Source organism: Psittacula echo (assembly GCF_963264785.1).
Source record: "Psittacula echo genome assembly, chromosome: 13".
Classification (NCBI taxonomy): Eukaryota; Metazoa; Chordata; class Aves; order Psittaciformes; family Psittacidae; genus Psittacula; species Psittacula echo.
This window is the reverse complement of record NC_137749.1, coordinates 9,964,251-9,971,054: the sequence shown is the minus strand read 5'-3', so window position 1 is coordinate 9,971,054 and position 6,804 is coordinate 9,964,251.

Below are 6,804 nucleotides of genomic sequence, written 5' to 3'. Positions count from 1 at the left end.
TTAACAGCAAAATCAAGCGTCCACCGCTACACCAAATGTATGCTTCCTACCAGCTAAATACAAGCCCTCTGTTTGGGGCAAGATTACTTGTTCTGGTAACATCCAGGCTGCTCAGACACTAAACTGTAGCACCTACACACAGTGGGGGATGAAGTGATTTCACAGCCAGGGGCCTGGGGGAAGTTTAAAATACTTCTGTATGGAAGAATCTTATTTGTGCCCCAAACACATCCGGTGTCACCAAATACAAAGCTGCACCGCTTCACATTGATGTGAGGCTGCAACAGTCCACATTCCCTTATTTCACTGCAAGTTTAGCAATGACTCCTTTCGACAGGCTGCTCACATGGCAGTTATCATTATTCCATATTCCACAGCTGCAGTGGGCTGCAAGGGACACTGAGTTGTCTCTGCATTTTAACATACAGCTGCTGTCCACCCTTGCACAGAGCCCCAGCAGTGCACGGCTTCCACCACCAGCACTGGCTGTATCCTCCCTCTCCAGCTTCCTTCCCCTGACACTGACCTCCAGGTAATTTCCCAGCTGGGGACCACTGTTCTCAACACTCACTTTCTCCCCTGGCACTGCTCTCCCCTCGCTGCAGTCAGGGCTTGGGTTTTGTACTCCAGCAACAGCCACGTTTACTCAGCAAAAAGTCCAAGGTAACAAGAAGCAGGCAGGCTCTGGGGCTGCGTTTGTATCTGGCTTACCCGCACACAGGCTTTCACTGATTTAAATCTGAACTTGTTCAGCTACGTCACTCCAACAGGCAGTGTAAGCCTTAATTTCTACCTCACCCTGGGCCCAGCTGGGTTTACCTGTTTGTCTCATGTAATTAAAAGGTTTTATTTCTAAACCAGTGCAATAACAACCACCCCTTTAGATTCAACCAGAGGTATCCCTGTTTGAGCTCATACCAGTAGGAAATAGGCTTAAATACACTCAAATGAATGCTGCTACAGCAAAAGAACACTTTTCCTTGTAATTTCTGACATCATTTACAATAGTGTGAGTTGTGCACACAGGAAAGCTCTCCAGGTTTGTACCCACTGGCAGGGACAGCTCACCTTGGGGCAGCTGTAGCGGGTTCTGTCCCCTACACTGTCCCCTCTGCCTTTTTTTAGAGGGCAGATCAGCTGCTCTGCAGCAGCTGTTAAAGCACAAGTCACAGCTCAGAGTGGTAAGGTAAAGCAGTTCCAATTTCAGGTTACCTTAATACCCCAAGCTGTGAACTGTGGCATCACTGTGCAAACAGCTGAGCCCTCCTGCAGCAGGACTGTGAATGCACCAGGGACTGGCAGGCAGCAGGGGAAGAAACCAGCACAGCTGTCCCAGAGCGAGCCTCCTGCTCCGAAACTTGAGCTCCAAGAGCTTGCACACAGCCAAAGCTGCACCAGTTACTGTAAGTCACCAACAGACTGTTGTGTGCTCACCTGGAGTCAGGTTATCAACACACTGCTTCCAGTGGACCACCCTGCACCGGAGCAGCCAGGCAACCCAGCACCTGCCACTGTGACTTTGACACATCTCAGCTTCACGGGGGCTCCTGCTTCAGACTGGCATCACCTTTGGGAGCTAAAAGCTGAGCTACTGCCCCAGCTCGATGGTGTGATGGCTGCTAGCCATGAGGAGACAGCAGCCTTTAAGTGCCACAGCCTCACCTGCAGATGATGCCCTCCATGCTGCTCCCAAGGCAGTCAGGGGAACAAGAGACACAGAGAATGAAGGCAGCACTCTCCTCAGATAACCTTCCCAGCACCTGCTTGCTTCATTCCAGGCATTTTGTAACCAGAACCCTCCCTGCACGAGTTATTAGTCTAACCCGCCGCTGGCACACCAGACAATCGGGATCAGAGCTAAATCTGGGGTATCCGCAGGGAACCGACTCCTGCTCTGTACATCCTGGCTGGTCCAACAAGGGCAGCTGAAAGTCAGCGCTGAAAAATCCTTCACTTGCGATCTTGCCTTGGGTCTAGAAATCAAGCATTAAAGCCCAAGAGAAAAGCATGGACCACAGGCACTGTTAACACCCCCCCACTGCACTCTGCTTCCCAACCTGCGCTATCTAATGAATCCTCTCCAGGCCTGGAGGCAAAAAGAGCTCTTGCTGCCATGGCAGAGGGTGGTGGGGCAGGAAGGCAGCGCTGAACCTGCCACTCTGCCTTCCCCGGCTGACCCTGCACCAGAGACTCAACTGACTGAAGGGAGCGCTGAGGCAGAGGAGAGGATGCTCTTTAAAAGGACAGAAGGGACTGACATCAGTGAACAACAGGAGCTGGTTTTCAGCTTTTGGCACTTGACTCCTGCTCAGCCCATCACTGCTCAGCAGCCAAGCCAGGCAACAAGGCCCCAGGATTGCTCCTGACAGAAGTGACAGAGCCAGCCAGGTCTCAGAGCACACTGGCACTATCCTGAACTTGTCATTGGAAACATAAGAATTAAACTTGCCCATTTTTCATTACTGGGAAGTAACAGCCCCATGTGTTTCTAGACTCTAATGCCACTCTATAAAATATACTTTCTGTTACTTTACTAATGTGATCTAGATCATGATGTAGTTCAGGGACTCTCTGAGACTTCTACATGCTGAATCCATCTCTGTAATGTTGGACTGTCTACTTTTTGTCCTCATGCTGTGACCAGTGATATCATTAATCCACTGACCTTGAAGAGAAATAGCTTTTCTCTTTCCAGGTATCACAGCTGGTGATCTGGCTCTGAGTCTGCAGTGATGGCTGCCACCCACACAGCCCGGGGCTGGCTTCCTGCTGAGCACCCAGCCTAAGGCCCTGCACAGGACAAAGGAGATGTAAGCCATCAGACATGGTCATCTTAATGTAAGAAAGAGCCATATCCCTCAAAGGTCAAATACCTCCTGCTGTCCGTGACTACCTGGAATAGCTGTCGTTACGCAGCACTTTGGGGAATGAGATCTAAAATTAACAAAGATAATTTCCTCGCAAGAAATAGCATCTTGGCTTGGACATAAGGCACATCAGGGTGAGCCTAAAATGGAAAGGCTGAAATTGGGAATTCTGCTGAAACACAAGCGTGACCAACGCCGCAGGGTATCAGCACTATTGGAAGCCTCTGACCAAAATCATCCCAAACTAGAGGATGTATCCCAGTAGCAACAAAAAGGTTACTACCAGTACTCAGCAGCAGCTCCTGCCTGTATGAGGGACCCACTTTCACCATCACTAGTGACCATCTAATAGAGGCAGAGGTAAGGTGACGGGATGGCAACAGCTCTCCAAACAGTGGGATATGGTGCTGGGTTTCTAGCCACGGTTTGTGCTGTGCAGCAATGGTAGCCACAGTCCCCCCCAGCAGTGTTTGTGGCATCAATGCTGGCCTAAATTTGAACAGGCAAAAATAAAGACACATTGGAGAGCAACCCAGGAACAGAAAGTGTGCACAGGGCAGTAAGGATGTGGGGCTTTCATTCATCAAGCCTCCCCCACTGCACTGCCCTGATTTCAGCTACACACTGCAGTTCTGCAGCCCAGTGGCAGTGCAGCACTGAAACAGCCAGAGAATAAAGGGGAGGGAGGAGGTGATGTACCTGGAGAAGAACAGGCTGATTTAACACCCCTCCCTGCTGCCAAATGCTCTGTGGGCTCTGTAGTCATCACCTGAAATAGAACCACAGTCTGTGCCTCCTCCAAGAGACAGTCCCTGCTGGAAACGTGTCAGGGCAGTGCTGGGGCAGTGATTTACAGTGCAGGGACCCACCTGCTGACACCGCACCCCACTGTACCTGGCTCCTTTCCCTTTCTTCACCATTCAAGCTACTTGTTGATGCTTGCTGTAGCCTGGGAACCTGACACAGGTATCGACCCAGTGAGGAATGTAGGCAGGGTGTGGGCAGAAAGGAGGAAAGGTCCCGCATTAACCTTGGGGTGCAAGTCAGAAAGACACCACACACGGCTGCCATCTAACGCCAAGACACCCGGACACAAGGGGTCCCTTCCGGTCCAGCTCCAGCCTGGCAGGGACTGAGCAGCTCCAAGGCAGCCCCATCTCCCCGGGACTGGGCACATGGCCCCCGGAGCCCTCTTTGCACGTTCCAACGCAGACGCATCCTCCCATGGCAAGCGGCTCGCACTGCGTCACCCCCTCCTCCTGCACTCGCTCTGCTGCCAGGGTCCCTCCCCAAACATGAACGGCTTCAGCCCTGACTTGCCCCAGACGCAGCCTCCGTCAGCACCCAGGCAAGACCAATCCCGCAAACCTTGGCTCCAGACGCGCCGCGGGAGCTGCGCCCCTCGCACACGTTAATCACAACGCGGCCGCCTCGGGGGTTTTCCCGCATTCCCATCACTCTGGGGCACCCTCCCGGCCACTTTCAGGCCGCAAAACCTTGGCAGCAAAGCCCCTGCAGGCTGCCCCAGCTGTCCCCTCGCAGGTCACACGCAGTCACTGGGTGGCACTGTGCCACTGCCTGTGCAGCGCCCAGCTCCATCCTCCTCCTCCTCGGGGTGCCGGGATGAACCCCCAGCAAGGCCTCTCCTCCCGAAGCGCACCCAGCTCAGCCACCGGTTAGGGATGGATGCCCGGGGACCCCAGGAGCCCGTGGGGAGGTGACCCCGGTGCCCAAGCAGGGGGTCTCGCTGCCCCCCTGCACGGTTCTCCTTCCCCACTACAGTTATGTTTTCATTACCGTGGTAAAAGGAGATCAACTGCATCTTTACAATATGCCCCTCCATAAAACTAATAGGCCGGGCAATTGGGATGGCCCTGTGAAGTACTTTATAGTCTGGACTCGAGGAGTTCATGCTGCAACTCACAGGCTGTCCCAACCCCAAATCCCAGGAATCACAGCACTGTTTCTCCCCACTGGCCCCACTTTTGGGCTGGGAGCAGTGTGAGGATGAGGACAGTGCCCTCATACCAGTCTGCTTTTGCTTGTCTTCTGTCACCCAGAGCCCCTCTTGTCTTCAGTAGCACAAGGCTGGTAGGAGCATCCATAAGGATCAGGGCTGCTTCTTTCCAGGGCACTGTGACAGCTCTGCCCTGATTCTGAGAGCTTTGAAGGCACCACAACACAGCTATGCGCTGATTCCAGGAGCTTCTACACCACCAGGGTGAACCAAGGGCCAAGACGCTGGACCCAGCTCCATTTCTTTGTCAACACTTTGCCGTTTGCTTCATTTACAATTGAAAGGCAAATGCCAGCCTCAGGCCCAGAGAATCTGCTCTGCAGAAGTCCCTTTGCTCCACATCGACACACCGTGTTTGCTTGGGAAGCTGGAGGTGACACATTTGGTGTAACCCGGAGCCCCACTCTGGAGGGTACCTGGTGGGGTCTGAGGGACTGGTTTTGCCTCACGCATTGCCAGGACCAGACAGATCTCAGTGGTACACTCCAAAGGAGTCCTGGCTCCAGGAGTGGCTGGGATGGATGACCTTGGGGAAAGCAATAGGCAAAGGAAGCAGCAGCTGCCTACCTGCCTGCTTCCAGGTGTGCAAAAGCAGCCTGAGGAGTGTCCTTTCATCGCTCCCCCTACACATTAGACCTTCCAGGGGAAATCAGCACAAATGCAACATCAGTGGCACCAAGGGAATGGACCCTGAATGACTCAGAAGGGGGTGATTTGTTTGCTGAAATCCTCTCTTCAGTTGCCACCTATAGCTCCGAGCCTTGACAAACAGCTGGGAAAAAGAATCTCTGCTGAAAAATCAATGCTCTTTAGAGAGAAGAGCTAAAGATCCTCCAAGGAATATAATGTTGGGAAATAAAATGGAGGAGACTGTTCCTCTGCCATTAGGGCAGAAGACAACTGGGAGATGGGAAAGCAAAAGGTTTCCAGGTCTCCATAAAAGTCAGAAAGACAAAGAGCCCATTTCTGCCTTCTGAGGTTTACTGTCCTTAATCTTTCTCTGCCTCAGTGTCCCCACCTACCCTGCGGGACAGAGTCACGTCCAGACGTGCTGAAACGCTTAACTACCATCTGTAAAATAACTCAGGATCCCCAGACACTGACTGCCAGAGCCATGCCATGTTACTGCGCATCCCTTCAGATGAAGGATGATGATCCCACCAGTGCCCGAACCGCCAGCAGACAGGCTCTGTGCTCCCGGGCAGGTATCATCAATGTGCTGGTCAGGGGCAGTGACACCAGAAATGCCCCCAGCTCCTCACAAACAGGTTCCTCCTCAGATTCATTTGGTATCAGACCGTATTCACTCCAGATAACTCCGTAAAGCAACTCCCAGCACTGCTGTAGCTGCCCCAGGCACTGCAGCACTGGTAACTGGCAGCAGAGCCAGGCTGTGCCCATGGTGAGACGTGGTCCTGCCAGCACTTCTGCCATCTCCACCACCACTTCAGTGATCTAACAGGGTGGGAGGGTTAAAACACAACCCCGCAGCTGACTGACCACCATGGCAGCATCTCAGGACTAACGTTTCCTCAAGTACCTGGTTTTAAAGTTGGGACTAACGTCATTTGGACTCCACATCAGAGCTCCGTGCTGCCTCATGGGGACAGAAGGAAGGACTCGACTGTCGTTCCAGTTCCAAAGCCAAAAGTCTCCTCCTTTAATCCAAGGACAAGATTTCTTTGCTAGGCACATGATAAGCTGCCCTCCCTACCTTCTATACTGTCCACTGACGGTGGTATCTCAGACTAATTGCCACTCCATCATCTGATCCTGCCCAGCTGTCTAAAAACCCCAACATCCTGCGTGCCACTGGGACCTCTTTGTCAGAGGCTGTGAACTCATCTCCATCCAGCGCCAGGATGGATTGAACAAACTGAAGCAGTATTTTATTGCTGAAGCATAAACCATGGGAATAAA